Here is a 26,767-nt window from a genome sequence, read left to right on the forward strand (position 1 = left end):
GTATTCCCTCATTATTGGCTTTGTTTGTCCGTTTTTTTGTGCTAAGAAGTTGAGAGCTATCTAAATTATAGCCATTAAGTTTGTCTTCCTATTTTTCTAACTGCTGATTTAGCATAGTGGTATGTTGCACTAAGTGTAGTGTATAGGGTTTTGGGTTCAAGACATGCATGGTGATAACACAGCATTTTATTTTAGCAACTTTCCAAAATGATACAAGCAATGTTTAAAATGTGTCCCTGGTTTTTGGGCTTTTGTCCCCCTCCCAATAAATGTTGGCTTTTTCCAGATTTCTTGTGCTACAAAGTTCAGAGATACAGCTGAGTGTCGACATTTTACAAGGAGCTGAGAGCTGCAGTGGAACTAAAGTTTAGTGCTGCTTATGCTGAATCTGCTTGTACTGTTAATAGCACAACAGGTAGTGTACATGCTCTTGATGCAGAAGGCTGTGGGTTCTTCTCCCACATTAAGTAGATGCATTGCTGATACTGTACTGTGTTGTAAAGGGGGGTGGATGCTGTAGTCTGTTTTGGTGAAGATATCTAGTAGTAAGTATGAACCTGTTATCAGTTTGCCATCCATTCCCTATTGCAATATTACTAGCGTATCATTGTTTTTAATGCAACATAGGCAATTTATTCCTCAAGGGCAACAGGCACTTTATTTGTAGATGAAACCATGAAATATAAAGTTGTTTGCTAGCAGCAGCCCCTTCATTAGTTACAGATTTCTTTAATGTGGAATTATGTAGATGACTTTTACTAGTTCAGAGATTGTGCATATTTACTGATACTGGTGGACTGTAGAAGTTTGAGTACACTTTTATGATGGAAATGTTATGAATTGGGCTGTTTTGTCATTATTGGTGCATGTATTTTGTTTCATTGGTTATTGGAAAAATGTTCAAAACAATAAATTTAAAACACTCTCTAACAACTATACTGTATTGTACAAGAAATTTAATTTAATACAATCAGGAAGGTGTATCAAAGAGCACGTGTATGTTTCATATGCAAGGGGGCTATGATTTGAAAACAGCCCAAAGTTCATCTTTATCTGCCACTGACAAAATGTATTTTCTTTGAATGTGGGTTTCAATGCTGTTTCAATGAATGTGAGTTTCAAGGGCAGAGAAGTTTTAATGCTAAGTCTAGTTTCATTGTGAGACTGCATTGCTTTGTTTAGTAGATATTTATTGGTGTTTGTGCTGTAAATTGTAAAATAAAACTTTTCTGGCAAATCATTTAGGAATGAAGTCACTAAATAATGACCGACGTTAAGTTTCAGACGTCATAATCTTCAGAAAAATGCATGCTAAAGCAAGACCTGATAGTCTATCAACTGTCTTAAGTTTATACAAGATCAATTTTAAGTACTGTTTGTATGTTTCCCCAATATATTTGGCCTTGTCCAGATTCCCTGCATTAAGAGTTTAAGAGGTATGTGCAAATCGCTTTATAGAATTAGGAATATCCAAACCTCTCAACTGTCCCCAATTTTGGCTCAAAATGTTGCTCTTCCCCTAATAATATCCGCAAAATAGCAATTTTGGAAGAAAACGTGGAGGGTTTACTATTATAAATAACTGTAATGATCAGAGTTATACATTACTTTTATTTCAGAAATGCATGTAGATTCTCTAATTTTGTCAGCTGCTCAAGTTAACTGTGTTCAAATTAAAATGGTGTCCCTTCTTTGACAGGTTCCCAGCTGTATTGTCTGGCAATTTTATATTTTTGCATCACATTTTTGGTCCATTTTTCATAAAATTGCGGTTTTCTGGCAAATTAGTGGCAAATCATTAAAGACTGAAGTTAGAAAATAATGGCAGAAATTTGAGTTTCAGATTTCATACCTTTCAGAAAATTTGTACTACTGCAAGACCTACTACTATTCTATTATCTTTCTAAGTTTATAAGAGCAAGATTTAAAAAAAAGTCCTTATTTTTGGGCCTTTGCCTCAGTTTGTTGCTCTAAGAGGTTGAGAGGTACTGGTGTGTGTGTGTGTGTGTGTGTGTGTGTGTGTGTGTGTGTGTGTGTGCGTGTGTGTGTGCGTGTGTGTGTGTGTGTGTGTGTGTGTGTGTGTGTGCGTGTGTGTGCGTGTGTGTGTGTGTGTGTGTGCGTGTGAGGTAGGTAGGTAGCATACCTCTCAACTGTCCAGATTTTGCAGAATGTCCAGATTTTTAACCCATATTTTTTGTCTGTTCCTCATAAATTTTGTGATTTTCTAGAAAATCACTGAAGGCTGAAGTTGCTAAATAATGACAGACGTTTGAGTTTCAGACTCATGTCCTTTAGAAAATTCATACTCACAAATCCTGTTATTCTAGCAACTTAAGTTCACAAGAACATTATTTAATATCTGTTCCTCTACCCCAACTACCATGCTGCATTTTCAAAGAACTGACTTTCAGGTTCATTTCAATTCAAGGAACCGAGTTTGAGTGAATATATATTATATTACTGAAGAGGCATTCCTGCTTTGGGGTTTCACTGGAAAAGCAATTGGCTTAGAGCTTTGTTTCTGATGGAGGAGAAATATGGACAAAATCAAAAAATATAGGAACTCCTTTGAGTTGGTCTTCTTCCACAGAGACTGCTATAAAGAAAAAAAACAAAAGATTAGACACACTTTTTTATCTCAGGAAGTAATTACAGTTACAAAAGATGATTTTCTTACCTTAGCAAGGCATGGATTACAGACTATGAATCCTGGTGTCCACAAGCTGTAACAAGCAATCATATAATGTGAAGTAATTCCTGAGGCAACAATGTCATGATTCTGATTATAACAGAAATGGGTCTTTTTCTCCTTCAGATTTACAAGCCCAACATTCTGACCATGAAGTAGATATTAACTCTTATCTTCATACTGAGGGAATTTTATTTTAATCAGACCATACTGAAGATGAATGAGGTGTTCTTAAAGGAAAAATAGATGTTCCCCCTGAACTGAGGAGATGTTATAATATGTTACAAATGGATATTCCTCATTCCTCACCTATCCCTGGATGATGTGTTGAATGCTGCCAATAATCATCCTGATGCCCAGCTATTAGTCTCTAACAAAAGCAGCTAAAATGAATAAAGTGCCTCAGGCTAATACATTTCTTTTCTTTCCTCTCAGGTCACACCTAGCAGCCATATCCACTGCATCACCTCCTGGCAATAGGCTGTTGTTGAACACTAACCCTTCACCTGGTGGCAAGAAAAGCATTAGACTGCTTAGGCAATCTTTTTCCTCCACTTTAGCTTTCAGAATTCTCAAATATTCATCATCATCATCATGATGATCACTGGTACAAGTAGCCTATAGCTATATAGGTTATACCCTGCAAAGAATATAATAGCCAGTCAGCTTATAAAGCTTCAGGGCACCTTCCACACCCAAACCATTACTGAGCTCAAGCTAAGCTGACTAAAAAGCCAGGTTTAGGCACCAAGTCTTTCAGAGGTTCCTGCTGTCAAGAAGAGCGTACCTCTGCAGGCTTTCGAGGACTCATGGTCAGCAAATGTTGTTCCACTGGTGGCAGATAAGTTCCTTTCAGGGGGAAAAACCTTGCACTTTACTTTTTTCTTAATAAAAATTTAAATTTTCTGAAAAGAAGCAATTTTAAGCAAGGAAAAAGTGGTTTTGATGAATGTTTTGTGATTTTTATGTACTTTTAAATGGGAGCACACTTTTTACTTTTCTGGTAAAACGTTGTTAGTTCTTTAAAACTGCTTTTTTCTGGGGAGAAACTATTGTTATTTTACATTTTGGGGCTGGATAAAATCTTTAAAGTGTTATTTACTGTTTTTTTTTCCTGGGGGAAAAAGTTTCTTTTTTATTACTTTCTTGTTTTATCCACTGTTGCTGCTAAACTTCCCTGGGAAACACGCACCATTTTTGGCTTGACCATGGAACAACATACCAGTTTCTTGGTTCAACCATCTTAAAGCAAGAAAAAGATTGTTAAGCAGTTTTTGCTACCACAGCAGGCTGGTATTTTGCCTCAGTAGCAGGTGGGTGACTGCTGTGGCCAAAGCTGATTCCTCAGACCACTCATCTTTTTCTTTGGATCCCTCTGATATAGTCCATACATCTACCATAGACAGGGTGGATTAGACAGATACCCTGCAGCTGTTTTGGTCCCCTCAGTGGACAAGGGAGAGACATTCTTTTTGGTCCTGGGAGAAGGGATATGGAATGTGCCTGTGTTTAGCCAGAATGTTGTTTCCACTCCTGGAGAAATTGTTCCTCACAATTCTGGGTCTGTTTCTTCAGAAATTCCTGTCAAAAAGGTACAGAAAGCGAAACATTTACCTTCCCGTGTCAGTTATTCCAGATAGGAGTAATTTATTGAGCTTAGTTCAGGGTCTTGTGCAGGCTCTTGACCCTCTTTATAAGGCTAATTCTGGTTAAAGAAAAATGGATTCCTCTTTCCTTGAAGTTGTTCAAGAAATTCAACCTGTTAGGGAATGTGAAGGGCAAGATGCAGTTTCTTCTCTATTGTCCCTGTGAGGGACCTTCTTTCTCTGAGACTATCTCCAGGATGAATCAATATGCCCAGTGGGAGAATACTGAGGCTTCCCGGTCCCTCAGAAAATCCTCCCCATCCCACCAGTTCTGTCAGCTTTGGAGGATGTTTTTATCACAGCCTTTAATTTCTCTGACTGCCTGCTGCTCCCAAAAAGCAAGCTAGATTGAATAAAGTTCCTCAGTCTTTTCAGGTTTTTATACAACAGTCCCGGACTTGGCCTTTAGCTTTAGTGAATCCAGCTGTAGCTAAATGCTTTGCTAATTCCAATCCCTCTAGTTCCGATAAAGACGTTTGATATGTCGGGGAAAAAATTGTATGCATCTGAACTGCCTGGTTCATACACCGAAGATTATCCTGGCTAACTGTGAAAGTATGACATTTTATTTGGCTTTAGTTTCCTCTTGTGAGGAAGCATCTACATTGCATAATTTAGTTCTTTCTCTCATGTCTCTACTTATTGTTTAAAATGTGTTTATAACTCTGTAGGCACTACCTCCAGGGCTGCTGCCACTGGAAATGTTTTAAGGAGGTTTGCCTGGCTGTGTTCCAAGAACATCCCAGAAGATGTTAAAAACTGTTTAGAAATTTAAATTTTGGACATTCAGCTGCAGAAGTTATCAAAAAGTTTGATGAGAGAGGAAAGCTGATTCAATAGACCATCACCTCTCAGATTTTTCGGCCCTACTTGTCTAAGTTTAACAAGAGATTATCTGTTCCATCATCTAACATTAACAAAAAGAAAAATAAAACAGGAACCCCGGAGCAAAGGATTGTCAAGTAAGTCAGAATGACTATATGAGGAACCTTGTCCCCCCTTCTACCTTGGCAGTTGCGTAATACCCAAAAAAGTCTGAATGTCTATTTTTCTCTTTGGCAACGCATTGTTTCAGACAAATGGGTCCTGAGTGTGATCAGTCTAGAATTAAGATGACAGTGGGATGTACTTTTTCCTTTTCAGTGGATTCCTTCTCATCTGTCAGTCCAAACTCTTCACTGTCCTTCTGTTTTACAACATATGCTGTGTCATGGAATAAAAGAAGCTGTTCCTCCTCCTCTTCTGATAGGGTAAGGACTTTATTCATAGGTTCGTAGGTAAATACTTGGTTAGCTGCCCTTGTGGGCTATTTTATGCCTGGCCAGTTTCCCTTTTTGTGTTTGAAATAACCTACCCATTTAGTTATAGATTGGTCTTACCCATCCCATGGTCAATAATTATGTATTACCCCTAATGAGAATAACTGGGATTATACAATAGATAATTTGAGGGAACCCATGCATGGGATAAAGCATTTAAGAGACACATCTGTCCATTGTTAGTACAGGGGCAGTCCTGGGGTAATTTTTCTGTTTCCCATCCATAGATCTAAGTTGTGCTTGAAAATGGGCAGAGTTGAGCTCTGTTTTATGTGGATGGTTAGTTTGTGCCATAGCAGCTGAAGAACAGAACTCAAGAATGTTTATGGTGTGAAAGAAAGAAGATTCATGGAGACCAGTCTTGGAACTTTCTTTTCTGGACTAGTTGGTGATAGTGCCCAGATTCAAAATCCTTTCACTTCCCAGCCTGTTACCCCTTCTTCCTCATTTGAATTTCTTAGTAACCTTCGATTTAAAAGATGCCTATCATCAGATTCCTGTCCATCCAGATTTCAGGTATTTCTTAAGAGTATATGTGTCTGGATCATATTATCAGTTCTCTGTATTTACTTTGGGAGATCCACTGCTCCAGGAGTGTTCACAGAGTGTCTAACTCCTGTGATAGCCCACTACAGACTGCAGGGTATCCACATTTTCTGCATATTTAGACAATATGCTTGTCTTTGCAGAGTCTTTTTCAAAGTGTCAGGACCCCCCCTCCCACACACACACACACACACACACACACACACACACACACACACACACACACTGAGTCAGGAATCTCTTACACAGGCTGGGATTCCAAGAGAACATTTAGAAGTCTTTTATGACTCTTTCTCACAGAATTGTATTTGTGGGATGCCTGCTGCACACCACAGTACAAAGAACTTTTCTTCCAGAGGAAAACAGGTCTATATTTAGATGTATGTTTGGTGTTTTTTGCTAAGACTTCAATCTTGGTGGGGGGAATTCCTTTGGATTCTGGGCATCTGTGATTCTCATAATACCTCTTGCAAGTTCTTGTAAGACTCTGCATGAGGAAGATACAATAGTATTTGAAAATTCTATGGTCCCAGAATCAGCACTCACTAACTTTTCAAATTCTAGTCTTGGGATTTGTAAAAAAGGAGATCATGTGGTAGACATAACATTTCTAAGAACCCAGGTCTCCCACTCTCCTCTGCTGCTCCAATACATTTAACTGTGACAGCTACCTTCAGCTTTACTTTAGGGAGCAGGGTGCAGAGTCTTTGGGAGGAAAAAAGACAAGACCAAAACATATCAGCATAAAAGAGATGTTAGGTCTTATCAACACTCAACTTTCTGAATCATCTGTAGTCCCCAGGACCTCTTTGAGTGTCAACAAACAACAGCACAGCGATGTGGTAAATAAACTAGCAAGGAGAACCAGATCTTCCCCCCTATGCAGACTAGCCATGTCAGCAAAGGACAGAGCACAATCTCACTGTACAGGCATCTTACATCCCCTCAGAGCAAAAGTGCATGGGAGACAAACTGAATAGGAGCAGGGCAGACCACCACAATTGGAAACTGAATCAAGGGGTCTTCCAAGATATGATCCATCTGTGGGGAACACCCCAGGTATAACTTTTTAACTCCTCTCTAAACAATCAACTGGCAAAATTATTTTCCAGGACTCCATGCAAGAAGGCCTGAAAGACAGATGCCTTTTATTTTCCTTGGACAAGAATGTTTCTGTATGCTTTTTCACCCTTTCCACTGATATCCAGGGTACTTCTAAAATTTCAGTAGTGTCCTAAGATCAGTGTAGTGACTCCCTTCTGGCCCAGGCAGTAGTGGTTCTTCTTTCCTTTTGAATTGGCCAGGGGCTATTACCTCAACTATCTGCATAGACTGAATTTACTCAACAAGAGCAGGGGGTTTTGATACATCCTGACAGCAAACAACTGCAACTGACTGTCTGGATGATAGGGCTTTAATAGCTTTTAGGGACCAGCTTTCTGAGGAGATGGAACAGGCATTAAAGGAGGCAAGAAAGCCTTTTACTAAAAATCAAGTATTAGAAAATGGAGAAGGATTTTTAGTTGGTGCCATCTAAAGAACCTGCACCCATTTGGGGCTAGTGTTTATCTGGTTATACCGTATTTGTGTGAGTTACTATCCCCTGGCCATTCTTACTCCTCTATCAAGGTTCATTTGTTGACCGTTATATCATCCATAAATCCCCCTCTTTCAATGCAGTCTGATGAGAAAATGTTTTTGAAAGGGTTCTGTATGTGAGGCCTCCTAGAAAACCAGTGGCTCTTCCTTGAGATCTTAATTTTTTTGTTAGAGAAGCTGACACTTGAACCATTTGAAACAGCTCATCAAGCTGACTTGAGATTCTTAACATGGAATACAGTTTTACTTCTTCTTGTGTCTTCTGCAAGAAGAGTACCTGAGTGGCAAACTCTTATGGTGGGTCAACTTTATCTCATTTTCCACAGAGAGAGTTTTTTTTTTCAGAAGTAATTATTGCCCGTCTGCCTAAAGTGGTATCCAAGTTTGTTTAATCTATTCATATTCCTACCTTGTTTCCCAAACCTAAAAATGAGGGATTCCGGCTGATGGGGGATGGAATCATCTTATTTGCACTGGCTTTGAACATTTTGGAAACTGATAACATGCCCATGCTAGAAAAGACCTGGCAGGTTTTCTAAAAAAATATTTATAACCCTCAGCATACTCTTACTTTGGCCATCCAGACCATGAGCAATTCTTTTCTAATGTTCTGAGTTTGCAAACGTTTCCCAGATTTTCAAGGCCTGTTTAAATATTAGTGGTGTTTTAAACTATGATGGCAACTGGCCTGTGACAAATGTGAAGGCATGTAAAACAGGGGGAACAAGGGACAGTAGTTGGCTCTGATCCTTCCATGCAAATAAGGTGATCTCATCCCCAACAGCCACAGCCCCCCACTAAGCTACACAGCCCCAAGCATCTTGGCCAGTGAGGCTGACTACCTACCCTTCACCCCATTTTGCAGCATTTAAATGTCCTTTTTCAAAGGCATGATCTGAAGAAATCTATTTTATGATGAAAGCGCTCATTATAATGGGAAATATATGAGTGAGGAATCCTTAAAATGGCTAAGATTTTCTTTCCTCTTTTATACTTAGACCATATGTAATATATGCCACTTTTTAACATGGAATGCCTGATCACTATTGTTCATCATTTTGCAGCTGAAGTTTAATTTTTGGCATATCCTGCTGTATGAAACCAAAAAGTGGGATAAAACTTTGAGGTGGTCTTTGAAGTTTTTGTGGTTCAGCCCCTTGATTTTTTGTCCACTTCTGACAAGTATTTGGATAGATACATACCACACATACCACAAAACTGAACAGGCTGAAGAGCGAATGGCTTTAACATCGGAAATGCCATTCATCGATGTGTTTTTTTGTGAGATTGCGGTGCAGTGAAGATCAGAAAGTTTGCCCTTTCCTCACTATAGTGTGATCTCAGAGTTGGTATATATATAATTAGCAGGAGGTGGGCGCAGCCCCCCAAAAGAGTGACTTTGAGGTATGGCATTTTCGATGTTTAAGCCGTTCGCTCATAGACCCGACTGGTCTGATGTGAGATGAATATAGTGGAATTATTATATTGATGAATCTGGAAACCATACCTTTTGACTTAAGCCCTACAACGAAGAAAGGCTTCCTTACAATACTGGATACTTGGGGATCACAGATCCCTGACTACTGGATCAGCTTTCAGGGGTGTGTTGTTAATGTGACAGTTGCAAGGGAAGTCATGTTTGCGAAAGGGTTCAACTAAACATTTCTTGGCATTTAGTTGTAGCCCATGGTTTTGACACCAGCTATTTGCTTGGAAGGGACTGTCTTGGAGGATTTTTGTGTCCTCTGGGGAGTTTAGGATTTCACCAAGTTTACAGTCATCTACAAACTTGGTCACCCATAAACATTTAACATCTGCTTTGATGTTTGAGATGTAAATGCCAAACAGGAGTGGCCCAAGGACTGAACATTGTGGTACTCCACTAGTGACAGGTCTCTTTGAGGAGATAGAGACACCCATCCTAATTTCCTGAATTCTATTTATGAACCAGTTTGCTATCCAGTGAGATACATAGGGATTTACTTTTAGTTGGAAGAGTTTATGTACAGTACCCTTAGTGTGGGATGGTGTTGAATGCCCTTTGCAAGGTGTAGATATATAGTATGTACTGATTTGCCTTCTTCCATTGCTTCAGTAACCTTGTTAAAGAAAATATGCAGGTCCTGCCCTTGATGAATCTAAACTGGTTTGGGCCAAGAGATTGTAGGTTACCAATCTCCTTATTTATTAATTCCTTAATGATCCTTTCCAGATGAGGCTCATCAGACTTATGTGTCTGTAATTACCTGGATCTGTTAATACCCCTCCTATGTGCAAGGGGATGACTGTTGCTGTCCTCCATTCATCTAGCATGAACTTGTTTGTTGGTTGATACTGAATAAGATTTGTAGGTGGAGTGCAATTCATGTTTCAGACTGACCAGTAGATTGCCGTGTCTATTATTCAGCTTCATAGAAGTAATATTCTTTGGTCTTAGATAGCACCTTGAGGACTTGTTCTTGAGAGATTTAAGGGGTGGGGGGTGTCAGTCCATGTATGTGATCTGGGATTACAGGAGATGAGGAGAGGAGAGAAGGTGAGTTTTTGAACTAAATTTGTCCTCTACAAATTGGCCTCTGGGTCTCAGTATGTGATATCCCTTATTATTACCTCTGCACTGTACTGTACTGGGCATTGTTTTTAAGATTTCTAACATAGTTAAAGAAAGCCTTGTGAGTATCCTTTGCCTAGGTGGCTAATTTTACCTCATATTTGGCTTTGGTTGATTTGATCAGGGTCCACATTTCCTTGTTAAGTTTAGAATGACTGTTATTGACATTTTGAGAGTTAAATTTAGTCTTGTGTAAAATTAGTTTTTTCTTTTATTATAGAGCTGTTTACATTAGGATTCCACCATAGGGGTTTATTTTTAAACTTGGCTTTATATTTACTTCTGAGAGGCACAGGTGCATCGCTGCAGCTATTTACATGTGTGTAGAATTTGGCAGTAAAGGATTCCGCATAGGCAATGGGATCGTCAAGGTGGAAACAGCTTTTTAATTTAGCTAGGTCATCTCTCAGTTTTTGATTAGCCTTGGCACAATCTCTAAATACTAAGTAATTGGAAGATGCTTCCAGCATCAATCTTAAGGTGAATGCAACTGACCTGTGGTCTGAGTTGACGAGGGAAGAAGTTACAGCTGGTGGGGAGCAAATCTGCCCCATATTTATAAGGACCAAGTCCAGGATTTTATTGCCTTGGTTGGGTTGCAAACTAGCTGGTCCAGAGAGTTTGTATTGATGAAGTCTAGAAATTTCTGGGCATACATGTTTGAGGATGTGTATGTCTCCCAGTTAACGGTGAGGTAGTCAAAATCTCCTAGAAAGATGGTCTTTGGCTTAACACAGAACAACTACATACTGGCTAGGTAGAAAGTATGGGGTGACGAGGACATAGAGGGGGTCCTATTGCTGGCTGTGTTGTGGTAAGGGTTATTATTAATAGTAAGTGGGACATAGAGGAGTTCCAGGTTGTTATATTGTCTAATGGCTATCTAGGTGAAATACCTTTTTGTAACTATGGAGACACTGCTTCCTTTAGTGCTTTCATCTAATCAGGTGGGTCTGAATGTGTTATAGGCATTGAAGCCCTACACTGATGGAGGGCTCTCATTGGTCTTGAACCAGGTCACTGTGACGATGCATATGTAGATTTTTTCCAGGGTAAGGAGTGCTAGTAGGGAGTAAAGCTTTTTATTAAGGCTTTTGCTGTTGAAGCTTTAGAAGACTGAGATTGTCTAAAAAGGCACTATGGGTTAGACAAGAATTTAGCCAGTATACAAAAGCCTTGAGAGAATAAATGCCAGACATGTCTAGTAAAGGAGTTTGGAGAATCTTTCATCTCCTCCCAGGATGACATATATTGTACCCCCTTAGAATGATGCCAAAAGTTAAGCCAGTTATCGAAGTCGATAATCTTTTGTTTGTTTTGTGGCATCATTCTTGGTGATGTTACAATGCTGCTTAAGGGTAGGTTTTATACCTGCCTTAGACGGTAAGCATTTGAAATATCAGGACCCACTTGAGCATGTCCCAAAACATGAAGACTGAATTGCCAAAATATCAGACTTGTGTATACCAAGTCCAGGATGCCATTTCTTATAATATTCCCCTATCTCTGAGGTAGTTGGTATATATAAATTCAGGGGCATGGGGGGCTTGCAAAAAGAAGTTTAAAGGAGAAGTGCTATTTTTTGGAATTTGCTCATCTACTGTGTTTTTGGTCTTTTTTTTTTTTTTTGGCTTGTTGATACTATTTCAATAGGAAGCCACCTAGACACATATTCAGAGAGCTCCTTCATGTCTCTCTATAAAGTCCAAGGAGGTATGTCTCTATAATTTACACCCACATGCACTATGACTGTGTCATATGTGTTATTGTGGTGCAAAGACTTGAGTGTATGTGTAATGGAGTGAATCTTGGTACGTGATAGAAAACTGTCCATTACCCTCTCCTTGCACACCCTGGTGAATGGTGCATTGATGTGTCTCACTATGAAGTGATCAGTGACTAGGATACTGGAATGTGTGGGCGTTTTTTTATTTGCTTTTGAAATGAGTAAGTGTGATTCTTAGACGTCTGTTTCATGGTGGGTGCTGCCTGTGTTGTGTGTTTGTGAGGTTGCTGAGGGTACTTATTCCTTAGGTTACATTTAGGAAGCCTTTCTGGTTTAGCTACGTTCTCATTTGATAAGAGAAATCATATGTTACAGCAGCAGACCAGAACATCCCAGTTACTTTCTTCCTTTACAGTTCCTGAGGTTAAGCACAAAAGCATGCAGTCCTCTGTCAGACTGGTACAAGTTAAAATTTTGGGCAGGATTCTTCTCTTTTTTAATCTTCCAAACCAATTTGTTTGGCACTGGCCCTGACAAGGAGGTTGCTTTGATTTTATGGTATTAGTCTTCAGTACTGAATTTTTCAGGGCCAAAACCAGCTCCCATCCCTACCATTGCAGGTTTCAGCTATGACAGATTGGTAATAACTGTTATTGGGACTAAATAAGGTTATCTGGTGTCTCTTCCCTATCCTGCTGTCTTAATTTTCAAGAACCCACCTATGCTTCTTCACTCAGACCAAGGACACTGAACTTATCCTCATTGGTCCCACAGTTTCTGGCACTGTTGTTGAGGATTTTGCTCTGGACACTTTGGACTCAATGCCATATCCTGTTTCAGTAGTCAAGATTCTGATGACAGTCTCAGCTTTGTCTTTCTTAATGACAATAATTCTCATCTCACCACTTCTGCTGATGTTGATTTTACAGCAGTTCTGCTGGTATCATCATTTCAGCTGGGGGTTGTACATTTATCATTGCTACTTTACAGGCAGAGTGGCGGATGCACCCTTTTATCACATGGCAGGAAGCTGTGTGAGTTTGATAGTACAGTGTGTGGAGAAACTACTTTCTTATTGCAATCCACATTAGTGGGGAGTCCAGTTCATCCAATTCACTGGCAGACATAATCAACAGATACTTGCTACTACAGTGATGGTGAACCTTTTGGGTTGAGTGTGTTAAAAAATCAGAAAATGCCTAACTTGACTCTGCTGGCATGTCCCCCAAACAAAAATAAATAAAATAAAATAATAAATAAATAAATAAATAAAAATAAATAAAACAGCATAGCTCTTAATACAGCAGGGATAAATCTTAACAGAATCAGGGACAAATCTAGAAATAATAGACATGGACAGTTTTAAACTACTAGTACTGTTAATCTGAGACACTGACAGAAAAAATGAGTGTGAATTAATATACATTTTCTGAAGTAAAATAAGTCTGTAAATCTAATTATTGTCATTATTAAGTATAAAAACTCATCAGTTTTAGGAGGAATTAAGAGGGACAGTTAAAATGAATATAAAACAGCACACGTTTAGAAATGCAGACTGCTTGCCCTTTGCAGAAGTGCAACCATGAAGAGAAAACCATGTCAGCACTGCCCTTTGCAGATTCTATTGACAATGTATAACAATGTAGTCTTTGAGGTTAATAACTTCCTTACCTCTGCAGCAGTGTTGTTGAAGTGGCTGCTGGCACAAAATAATTCAATGCACTTTACATGAGCAATGAATGCAAAAGCAATTTCTTTGGTAACACGGGTGTTGGTGAATGCTGGCGTGTCACCCAAAAAATTGTGCTGCGTCACCTTTGACACGCATGTCAAACGTTCGGCATCGCTGTGCTACTGCCTCATGATCATTGCTTTAACTGCTTGCCTTCCCCTACCAACACCAGGTGGATCATTATTTTCTCAGAACACCAGAAAAGGATGCTGTCACCCACAGGTGGCCTCCTGGACTACTTTACATTTTATTTATTTTCTTAAGTGATAAGAGGCATGCAGAAAGCAGACCTTCACAAATCAAAGGTGATTTTCATTGCTTCATATTGACCTCAGCAGATGTGGTGCTCTCTAACTCTGCCATATATCTCTGAAATCAACAAAACACTAGTGAAACTCCTCTCAGACAAGTCACATTCAGATATGTACTTCTTATAAATATCTGTTTGACTTCTACACTTTTGATAGTGGCTACCAACCTTCCTTTTTGAGCAAGTGGTGAAGAGCATAATATTTTAGAAACCAAACAGGCAAAAACATACAGAGATAAAGGGACATGTATTTTTGTCTGGTCCACTGCCAAAGGACTAGGTCCTTTTTCCATCTTCTGTACTTATTGTTCCTGAATATCTTACAGATATGTCTGACTCTGGAGTTGTTATTCAAAAAGTTGATTTGCCTACAAATATCTAACTTTCATGAAGGCATAATTTCTAATTCCTTGGCCTGATTAAATCTTTGCAAGCATTTCCTAAGGGTAGTTTTTTGTTGATACCACCTTTAAGAGACACAGTAACACTGAGACTTTTATATTAGAGACATTGTCCATGACTCCTGTAGAACCTACATCTTTTTTGGATTTACAGTGTCTTCTTGAAAAAAAAAAACACATTTGTAGTGACAATAAATTTCTGCCTGGGGGATTTAAAGGTTACAGTCCTTATCTGCCAAATCTCCATATCTGGTCTTCAGAAGGTAGGATTTCTCTTCATTCTTATTTCTCTTTTATGCCTCCAATAGCCAATAAATTCATCAGCCAGTTATTTTCCTTCAGTAGTTCAATTTGTGAGAATTTCTTCTCCATTTATGGGTACACACCATCAACTGAAATTTTTATGTTGAAAGCTGTAGAGCTATGCATAACCAAAGCCAATGTTTTATCTCCTTTTCAAACAAAATTGGGTCAGAAAGTTTCAAAAATAACCATTGCCAGGCAGTTTTCTTGACTATATTGAATTTTGTTATATTAAACATAGTAGAAGTGTTTATTCCTAAGGTTCACATTACCAGAGCACTGTCCACTTTGATAGCCTTCTTCAGAAAGCAGCTCTTAATGTATATCTGAAGCTACCTGGCCTTCTGCCAACACTTTGCAAGTTGCTACAAGCTGCATGTAATATTCAAGACTAGATCATGCTTTGGAGGTGCAGTTATAAAGGGTTTATTCTTATAAGGAAGACTGCCTTTGGAGACTAGCTTGGGATACAGACCTCCTGTTAGCAGATAGATCTGGAAGAACACGTGCATCCTAGGTAACATTCCCACTCACCATTCAACTGCTTCGTGAAAAAGGTTTGTTTGTCTTTTATTAGTCATTTGCTTCATGCTGTTCATCTCTGATCTGGAGAGGCTAGACACGAGTGGACATAATGACATGGACAGTGGACATAATGAGATGGGGGAGTATTCTAGACAGCATGGGAAATTTGTTTGTGTCTACTAGTCCTAATATTAGTTGTTTTTAGCCCTACTGTTACTGAGGATGGTCGTTTCAGAGCTATCATTATGGTAAGTACATGACTCATTGAAGTAAAACAGGCCAGAAGGAATGCACTCTTACCAGCTGTATGGATTGGCAGTGGCATTATGAGATTAGATGCTAGCTGTGAGAGTTAGCTTAGTGTTAGTTCACCTTCTGGCTGAGAAGAATACATGGGCATACACCATTCCAGTTGACCACAAACAACACGTTAACTCCATAGGCCATGTTTGTGTCATTGACTTTTGGAGTCCCAAAGAGGGACCGGTTTGCTTCAAAGGAAGATGCCCAGTTTTATAAGTTTTAGACAAGAACTCGTAATGTTATATTCAGGCTGCCATCAAGGCATCTTCTGTATGAGTTCTGTCCATATCTTCATATTACAAGTATACTGGCAAAGGCAAGGAAAGAAGGGGCTCATTTGGTAGTAATACGGTGGCCAAGGCATCCATGGTATACTTTGAAGGTGTAGTTCCATAAGGGGTTTCTGCTGCTACTTGTCAGCGAGGCTGTCTTCAGTCAACAAGAAAAAAAGGCTCTGCACCTCTTCCTTCACAGTCTGCATGTCACACTTTGGTTGCTAAAGCTCATAAGTAGTTATTAAGCATACGTTCCAGAAGATCATTGACCAGCCTAGTCTAATTTCCAAATTTCTCTGGAGCACTGTATGGTTAAGTGAGTTGCCTTGAGTCAGAAAGTAGGCTAACAGATACAGGGAATAAAACCCTGGGCTATAAGAGACAGGTTGTTAACAACTCATAGCCATAGTGTAGTTTTGAACTGCAAGGCAAACATGCTGAATAATGTAAATTGATAGAGCTGTGGTAAAAGATTATAAAATTGTGCTTAGCAATGCTTTTAAAATCCTATGCAGATGTCATAATTAGCAGTTAGTTTTAGTTCAGATAGACTTGCACAGTTGCTATATTCTTCTGACAAAATGCATTTTTCAGGTTTATCAATATGGTTGTCATGGGAACCCGCTTCCTTCCATTTAGTCAATATTTAGAATGTTCTGTATCTTAAATCTCACAAGAAAAAGAGTTATGTTCTTACCATAACATTCCATGTGAGTTGAAAATTTTGGGCATTGGATGGGGGTTTCTAAAAATGGGGAAAGTTTTTTACTGCCAAATTTGTTTTTTTACCCTCTTTCTGTTATTGCTTTATAAATTTTGAAACAGTCAACTCTTTAATGAACAGTTCTCTCAATTCTTGTGTAACAGTGACAATGCAGTCTGTGATTTCACTTGTATTCATCAAATTTCATTCAACCCCACATGCCTCTGTACTAATCCTGCAGATTGGGGGTGGTATGCACAATGGTTTTTCAAAGAAATCCCGAAATAACGGCTCAGTTGTTGTATAGTTTGATTTACAAAGTGTGTGCCATTGTCACTACAAATCTTTTCCGGTATGCCAAATCTACAAATAATTTCTTTAACGTGGACTTTTGCAACAGTAGCTGCATCTGGATTTTTAGTCGGAAAAGCTTCCACCCATTTGGAAAACATATCTATAATGACAAGACAGTACTTTTTATTTTCACATTTGTTTAGCTCTATAAAATCCATACAGATAGTATGGAACGGATACGGTGGTGTAGGGAAACTCCCTTGCTTAGGCTTCAGTGCCCCCTGTGCATGATGCTTGTTACAAACATGGCATGCTGCACAAAAATTTTTTGTGTAGTTTGTAAATCCATACGTTGTAAACACTCGATTCACTAACTGTACCATCCCCCCTGTTGAGACATGGCACTGCCCATGGCTCAACAAAGCTGCATATCTAAACAAGTTAGATGGTAAAATTGGTTTCCTTTCTTTGGAGATGTACAGCCCTTTCTCAAGAATTGCTCCTCGTTTTATCCATTTTTATTTTTCTACATTTGTAGTTAAGTGTCTGCATTGTTTTTAATATTTCTAAATCTAAAATCTCAGATGGTTGTAATTCATCACTCAAAAGAAATACTTCTGAAGCTGAAGCTGCTTGCTTTGCAGCTATATCAGCTCTCGCATTACCTTTTGAAATCCTATCCTGTTGTTTGGTGTGAGCTACGCATTTGCAAATAGCTACTTACTGAGGTAACTGAATAGATTCTAACAAATCTAAAATAAATTGTGCATGATTAATTGGTTTACCAGTAGATGTTATCATTCCTCTATTTTTCCACTGCTGCGCAAAAACATGTACAGTAGAAAAAGCGTCCTGGCTGTCAACAAAAATGTTCACACGTTTATCCTTTGCCAAGGTACATGCCCTTGTTAAAGCAATCAATTCTGCTGCTTGTGCAGATAAGTTGTGTGGTAAAGACTTTGCTTCTAAAATCTCAGTATCAGAAACTACTGCATACCCTACTAGATTCCCTCCTACACGAGCCGTCCACATAGTATGTCACCTCGGCATCATCCAAGGGAACATCCGTGAGATCTTTTCTAGGCAGTGCCTTTTGCTCAATCTCCTGTAGGCAGCAATGTGGTTTGCCATCTGCAGGGGTTGGGAGCAAGGTTGACAGATTCAAAGTTGTGCATCGTTAATTGTCATATGAGGTGGGCTCAACAGTATAGTCATACAGGAAAGATGTCTAGCAGGAGAAAGATATGCTACTTTTTCTTGCAGTAAAATAATCGCGACTGTATGAGGCACTCTCAATGTGAGAGGGTGGAATAACACTACTGAGGCTGAAGCCTGCACTGCCATTGCAGCTGCGACTACTGCTTGTACACAGTGGGGCAAGGATCACACCACTGAGTCTAGCTGTGATGAATAGTAAGCTATGGGGCATTGTTTGTCCCCATGTTGCTGTGTTAACACTGATGTCATATAACCCTGCTTACAATCTACAGTTTGGAAAAATCGTTTATGATAGTTTGGTAATCCTAAAACTAATGAGGATGCTATCAGTTGTTTCAATTTGCAGCAAGCTGATTCTGCTTCTGGTGTCCATTGTAATAAATCTTGTGCTGCCATAGGCTTCTTGAATATCAAGTTGGTCAGTGGAGCATATTCCAAGGCATAGTTTGGAATCCAACTCCGACAAAAATTAGTCGTACCTAGGAAGGACATAATTTCCTTCTTGGTAGTTGGTTTGGGTGCTTGTAATATTGCTGTTTTTCTGTCTTCATCTAATATTCTGCCTTCTTTGGATATTACATATCCCAGGTATTTAACCTGCTTTTTCCAAAGTTGCAGTTTGTTTTTGTTTACTTTGTGTCCTTGAATAGCTAGAAATTGTAGTAATGCTATGGTATCTTCTCCGCATTCTTGCTGGGTGGGGGCTGCCAGCAGAATGTCGTCTACATAAAGTAAAATCTGGCTGCCTTTCGGTGGGATAAATCCCGCCAGGTTACTTGCCATTTCCTGTGCGAATATTGTTGGACTCTCACAATATCCCTGTGGTAGTCGCATGTATGTATACCGTTTTCCCTGAAATGTAAATGCAAACCAATGTTGGCTGTCAGGGTGTATCGGTATTGAGAAAAATGCATTGCTAATATCTACCACAGAAAAATACTTCTGTTGAGGTTTCAAATCATTTAATAAGGTATGTGGATCTGGCACCGTAGGTGCTCTGGGTATAACTGCGTCATTTACAGCTTGTAAATCTTGGACCATACGCCATTCTCCATTTGCTTTCCTAACAGGAAATAAGGGTGTATTACATGGTGAATCGGGAGATTCTATCAATACTCCTTCCTTAAGTAAGGCTGCTATTATAGGTCTGATTCCTACTTCCACATCCTTTCTTAAGGGATACTGTCTCTTTTGAGGTCTAAATGCTGACTTTGGTGTGATAGTGACTGGTCCTGCTGTATGAATAAGTCCTACATCTGATTTCCCTGTTGACCAGAGAGTCTCTGGTATGTCTCGTAAGGCTTTTTCCTCTTCCTCTAGTAAGAGTGCTACTCAGCTGTCCTCACTTGCCTGCAAGTGCACAGCTGGGTGTGTCTGTGTAATCCAATTCAACTTCTGCTTTTGTACTCCCTGTTCTGAAAGTTCTAATTCTGTTTGTTTTTCCCACCTTGTGACTTTTTCTCCTAGGTCTGCCCACTTTACATTCTTATCTTTAGTTAAACTAACATGTGGTAATCGATTAGATTTGTAAAGGGCTAGGAATTCCTGGGGCAATAAACAGCTAACTACACTGTTTCCTTCTGTGTCCCAGTACAGATTACGTAATACTAATCTGTTAGCATGGTTTCTAAACAGTTCTTGCTCATATTCTTTATCAGGTCTTGGTTTGCTACAGTAATATAGAGTGCAATGCAACAAATGCTGTTTATCAGTGTCAAGGGAGGGGGATTTACTGATGGCTACGTTCATCAGTTCTTCGGTTACTGCCCCTGGACCAGTCGTAACCAAGTCCTGGCTGTACCAATAAAATGTTTCACCCTCCGGTCGCACCACAAAAGTATCTATTTGTCGCTGTGCTTCCATACCCTGCATAGTTGGAACTACTGCTATGCCAAATATCTGCATAAGGTCTCTGCCCAAAATATTTACTGGGCATTTTGCAGAAACAATTTTGCTTTTCTGGGTCATCCCTGAAACAGGGTCAGTTATTGCTATGTTGTGAGAGAGTGGCTCCCAATACAGCTGTCCATTAGCTGCTTTCACTAATATGTAATCAAGTGATTCTGAATTTTCTGGTAGTTTGGAAGGATGTATCAGGGTCCGTGAAGCTCCTGAGTCACACAGGAATTTAACTTCCCTCCCCTCTACCAGAAGTGTAACTTCCAGTTTTGTGTCTGCCAAGTAGAGCTCTAAAATTTCATTTTCTTCATTATCTGTGATTTCATGCACATCCTCTATTTCTTCTATCACATTCTCTACTCCTTGTATCACATTTGCATTTGTCTTTTCTTGATTATTCCCTTCTAGTGATTCTTGACTATCATATAGTCAGTCCTCACCCTCCTTGTCTTCCGTGGTTACCTTTTTATTTTGCCTGCAATCCCTTGCTAAATGTCCCTTTTTTCCGCATTTAAAACATTCACCCCTTTTCTTTCTCTCTTCAAACTCCTCTGATCGTTTATCAGATTGTTTGTTTCCCTGGGCATTTTTCTTACCCTTCTTCCTGGTCTGTACTACAAAGACTTCTGATCCATCCTCTACTGCAAATACTTGAGTTTTCTTTTCTGTTTTGCAATTAAAATGCCTTTCGGCATGTCTTGCATATTCAAGTAATGACTGTAATCTACTTGTACGATGATCTACCATGTGCTTTGTAATAAAGCTGCTAATGGGTGCAATACTGCCTTTCAAAAATGTATTCTTTAATTGCTGCTCATATGGGGAATCGTGTGTTTGGTCTTCAGGTACCTGCATTCCACAATGGTTATTAAAACACTCTAATAATCTGGCATATTATTTATCAACAGTTTCACCTTCTTGTTGGATGCATTGATTAATGCAAGTCCAGTCAGCCCTAGGCTTCCATTTCTCAGAGATTCGGTCTGTCAGACCTTTCACTCTGTTATCCAGTTCTATGCTACTATGTGGGAGTGGCCTATGTTCTGCGTCACGGGGATTCCAGTTGCCACTGATCATGTGCCAATCTGGACCTACGATTTGTCTGACTACTTTCTCTACTTTCTCTCCATTTAAATGATAACTTAACCTCATGCCCTGTAAGTCTTCTAAGAATTTTCTAAAATTAACTTTCGGATAGGGAATTCCCTCTGTGGCTTTCCGGATGTCTTCTGGTGTCCACGGTCTATATACTAGAAGAGTTGGGTCCTGTCCTGCCTGTGGTTTGGTACTTCTATGAGTGGACATATTTCTTCTTCACTCATAGCTTGTGAATTTTTATTTATTTCATACAATTCAATATCCCCTCTTAAGTTGCGTGTTCGAGACCTAGTCTCGACAGGATCTCTGACAAACGGTTTTGATTTTGCAGGGACAGCTGGATATAGCAGAGGTGGATCAGCTTGTCCACTCGCTTCATATTCTGGTAAGGGAAGTGGAGGGGGTGAAGGGGCTGATGCTATTACCAAGTTATTGTCTTCTTTATCTAAAAACATTGCTTTTGAATTTTTATTCTTTTGTTCCCTGCGGTTTGCTTCTTCAAGCCACCTGTGTGCCTGAGGAACTCCCAATTGACGTTGCTTTTTTACCTGACCTTTTGTGTCTGTTTTAAGTTGTTTGACAAGTTTGATAAGTGAAGGTTTATCTAATTTGCCATCAAATTTGTATTTATTAACCCATTTTGTATAGTACCTAACGTTGTCAGCACGCTGTAATTGCATATATTTCGTGTCTTCAGTTAAAGGCAGAACTTTTTGTGCACTTATTTCCCATGTTGTCTTAATTTAGTTAGAAATTGTTACGTAACCCTTTTTATCACGTGGTACCATGATTTTCTCTTTTTCACAGTTTATCTAGAATAACTGCCTACCTATCCTGTTTCCCTGATCTATGACAAGACAGCAATCTTTTTTGTCCCTGATTCATATAAAATCTCCCTGACAAAAACAAATACTCTAACAAGTCCCTGATCTGAAACAAAGAAAAGGTAAATTCCTCCTTACCTGAGCCTCCGCGATTGATCGTCTCACCGGAACTGTTGACTCGTCCTCCAATCGCAGATCAGAAACAGTGGCTGGCCTCTTTTGAACGACAATTCAGTCGAAGGTCTTTCAGAGCAGAAGAACCGATGTGGCCTCTTCTCCGTACGGTTTCATGCCACCGGGCCCATCTGACCTGAGCTAGAGCGAGAGTTTTCCAGTCCGAAGGACCAATCTGTCATAGGAAAAATAAACTTTAAGAATGATCAATACACGGTAGGTTCAGGTTAAGCCACGTTAATCTTGCAACAAGGAGACAAAAACGTGCTAATACAGAGTTTGTCTAACTAAAATCAGGAAGTAAGTTTATCTTTATACACTTTCTAACAAGACATTGCCTACCAAGCTGACGTAACAGATCACAAGTTTTAACATCATCATTACATAGCAGCTGTTTGTCCATGATTTTCTGCTTGCACTATCAATTTTATGAAAAACTTCCTAAGAAAAACAACGTGGCCTTGGTGACCACCGGTTAGATACAGCTTCCCACTATGTTATGTTACCATTCAAGGTACTATAGCTAATTCGAGCACAAAGCAAGTACAGATTCTTCAAGCAGTCTTTGTTTGATGTATCTCTTCTTTTCCGCAGCTGTGCATGTTCTCATAACACGAACAGAGCTGATTGTTCATATTCAATCATATTATAGAAAACAATATTGTTCTATTCATACACTATTCATACATTTTCCTGACCTAGCAGATAATCACCTGCTTCTCAGTACATTTCCAAAAGGCATAAACATGAATTTTGCTGTGCTAGCAAATACTAGGTCAGGGTGCATCTTGCAGTTTCAGAAAGCATACTGTGGTTTGAAAAATCATCTTATAATTTCATACAGAATTAAGCTTGTACATAAAATAGAATGAAAATGTGTTAACCCTTTTAGCTTCTAATAAGCATTAGACATATATAAAAATGAATATTTTTCTGACAGACACTTTGGACTCAGTGCCATATCCTGTTTCAGTAGTCAAGATTCTGATAACAGTCTCAGCTTTGTCTTTCTTAATGTCAATAATTCTCATCTCACCACTTCTGCTGATGTTGATTTTGCAGCAGTTCTGCTGGTATCATCATTTCAATGGGGGGTTGTACATTTATCATTGCTACTTTACAGGCAGAGTGGATGATGCACACTTTTATCACATGGCAGGAACCTGTGTGAGTTTGATAGTACAGTGTGTGGAGAAACTACTTTCTTGTTGCAATCCATATTAGTGGGGAGTCCAGTTCATCCAATTCACTGGCAGACATAGTCAACAGATACTTGCTACTGCAGTGATGGTGAACCTTTTGCGTTGAGTGTGTTAAAAATTCAGAAAATGCCTAACGACTCTGCTGGCATGCCCCCCAAACAAAAATAAATAAAATAAAATAAAAAAATAAATAAATACAAATAAATAAAACAGCATAGCTCTTAATACATCAGGGATAAATCTTAACAGAATCAGGGACAAATCTAGAAATAATAGACATGGACAGTTTTAAACTACTAGTACTGTTAATCTGAGACTAACAGAAAAAGTGAACGTGAACTAATATCCATTTTCTGAAGTAAAATAAGTCTGTAAATCTAATTATTGTCATTATTAAGTGTAAAAACTCATCAGTTTTAGGAGGGATTAAGAGGGACAGTTAAAAGGAATATAAAACAGCACACACTTAGAAATGCAGACTGCTTGCCCTTTGCAGAAGTGCAACCATGAAGAGAAAACCATGTCAGCACTGCCCTTTGCAGATTCTATTAACAAAGTATAACAAAATAGTCTTTGAGGTTAATAACTTCCTTACCTCTTCAGCAGTGTTGTTGAACTGGCTGCTGGCACAAAATAATTCAATGCACTTTACATGAGCAATGAATGCAAAAGCAATTTCTTTGGGTGTAGGTGAATGCTGGCGTGTCACCCAAAAAATTGTGCTATGTCACTTTTGACACGGATATCATACATTCGGCATCGCTGTGCTACTGCCTCATGATCATTGCTTTAACTGCTTGCCTTCCCTACCAACACCAGGTGGATCATTATTTTCTCAGAACACCAGGAAAGGATGCTGTCACCCACAGGTGGCCTCCTGGACTACTTTACATTTTATTTCTTTTCTTAAGTGATAAGAGGCATGCAGAAAGCAGACCTTCACAAATCAAAGGTGATTTTCATTGCTTCATATTGACCTCAGCAGATGTGGTGCTCTCTAACTCTGCCATATATCCCTGAAATCAACAAAACACTAGTGAAACTCCTCTCAGGCAAGTCACATTCAGATATGTACTTCTTGTAAATATCTGTTTGACTTCTACACTTTTGATAGTGGCTACCAACCTTCCTTTTTTGAGCAAGTGGTGAAGAGCATAACATCTTAGAAATCAAACAGGCAAAAACATACAGAGATAAAGGGACATGTATTTTTGTCTGGTCCACTGCCAAAGGACTAGGTCCTTTTTCCATCTTCTGTACTTATTGTTCCTGAATATCTTACAGATATGTCTGCTCTGGAGTTGTTATTCAAAAAGTCGATTTGCCTACAAATATCTAACTTTCATGAAGGCATAATTTCTAATTCCTTGGCCTGATTAAATCTTTGCAAGCATTTCCTAAGGGTAGTTTTTTGTTGATACCACCTTTAAGAGACACAGTAACACTGAGACTTTTATATTAGAGACATTGTCCATGACTCCTGTAGAACCTACATCTTTTTTTGGATTTACAGTGTCTTCTTGAAAAAAAACACATTTGTAGTGACAATAAATTTCTGCCTGGGGGATTTAAAGGTTACAGTCCTTATCTGCCAAATCTCCATATCTGGTCTTCAGAAGGTAGGATTTCTCTTCATTCTTATTTCTCTTTTATGCCTCCAATAGCCAATAAATTCATCAGCCAGTTATTTTCCTTCAGTAGTTCAATTTGTGAGAATTTCTTCTCCATTTATGGGTGCACACCATCAACTGAAATTTTTATGTTGAAAGCTGTAGAGCTATGCATAACCAAAGCCAATGTTTTATCTCCTTTTCAAACAAAATTGGGTCAGAAAGTTTCAAAAATAACCATTGCCAGGCAGTTTTTTTGACTATATTGAATTTTGTTATATTAAACATAGTAGAAGTGTTTATTCCTAAGGTTCACATTACCAGAGCACTGTCCACTTTGATAGCCTTCTTCAGAAAGCAGCTGTTAATGTATATCTGAAGCTACCTGGTCTTCTGCCAACACTTTGCAAGTTGCTACAAGCTGGATGTAATATTCAAGACTAGATCATGCTTTGGAGGTGCAGTTATAAAGGGTTTATTCTTATAAGGAAGACTGCCTTTGGAGACTAGCTTGGGATACAGACCTCCTGTTAGCAGATAGATCTGGAAGAACACGTGCATCCTAGGTAACATTCCCACTCACCATTCAACTGCTTGGTGAAAAAGGTTTGTTTATCTTTTATTAGTCATTTGCTTCATGCTGTTCATCTCTGATCTGGAGAGGCTAGACACCAGTGGACATAATGAGATGGGGGAGTATTCTAGACAGCATGGGAAATTTGTTTGTGTCTACTAGTCCTAATATTAGTTGTTTTTAGCCCTACTGTTACTGAGGATGGTCATTTCAGAGCTATCATTATGGTAAGTACATGACTCATTGAAGTAAAACAGGCCAGAAGGAATGCACTCTTACCAGCTGTGTGGATTGGCAGTGGCATTATGAGATTAGATGCTAGCTGTGAGAGTTAGATTAGTGTTAATTCACCTTCTGGCTATGAAGAATACATGGGCATACACCTTAAGCAGATCCATTCCAGTTGACCGCAAACAACACGTTAACTCCATAGGCCATGTTTGTGTCATTGACTTTTGGAGTCCCAAAGAGGGACCGGTTTGCTTCAAAGGAAGATGCCCAGTTTTATAAGTTTTAGACAAGAACTCGTAATGTTATATTCAGGCTGCCATCAAGGCATCTTCTGTATGAGTTCTGTCCATATCTTCATATTACAAGTATACTGGCAAAGGCAAGGAAAGAAGGGGCTCATTTGATAGTAATACGGTGGCCAAGGCATCCATGGTATACTTTGAAGGTGTAGTTCCATAAGGGGTTTCTGCTGCTACTTGTCAACGAGGCTTTCAGTCAACAAGAAAAAAAGGCTCTGCACCTCTCCCTTCACAGTCTGCATGTCACACTTTGGTTGATAAAGCTCATAAGTAGTTATTAAGCATACGTTCCAGAAGATCATTGACCAGCCTAGTCTAATTTCCAAATTTCTCTGGAGCACTGTATGGTTAAGTGAGTTGCCCTGAGTCAGAAAGTAGGCAAACAGATACAGGGAATAAAACCCTGGGCTATAAGAGACAGGTTGTTAACAACTCATAGCCATAGTGTAGTTTTGAACTGCAAGGCAAACATGCTGAATAATGTAAATTGATAGAGCTGTGGTAAAAGATTATAAAATTGTGCTTAGCAATGCTTTTAAAATCCTATGCAGATGTCATAATTAGCAGTTAGTTTTAGTTCAGATAGACTTGCACAGTTGCTATATTCTTCTGACAAAATGCATTTTTCAGGTTTATCAATATGGTTGTCATGGGAA

This window comes from Protopterus annectens, chromosome 2.part0 (genome assembly GCF_019279795.1).
Source record: "Protopterus annectens isolate FY-2018-M chromosome 2.part0, PAN1.0, whole genome shotgun sequence".
In the NCBI taxonomy this organism is placed as follows: domain Eukaryota; kingdom Metazoa; phylum Chordata; order Ceratodontiformes; family Protopteridae; genus Protopterus; species Protopterus annectens.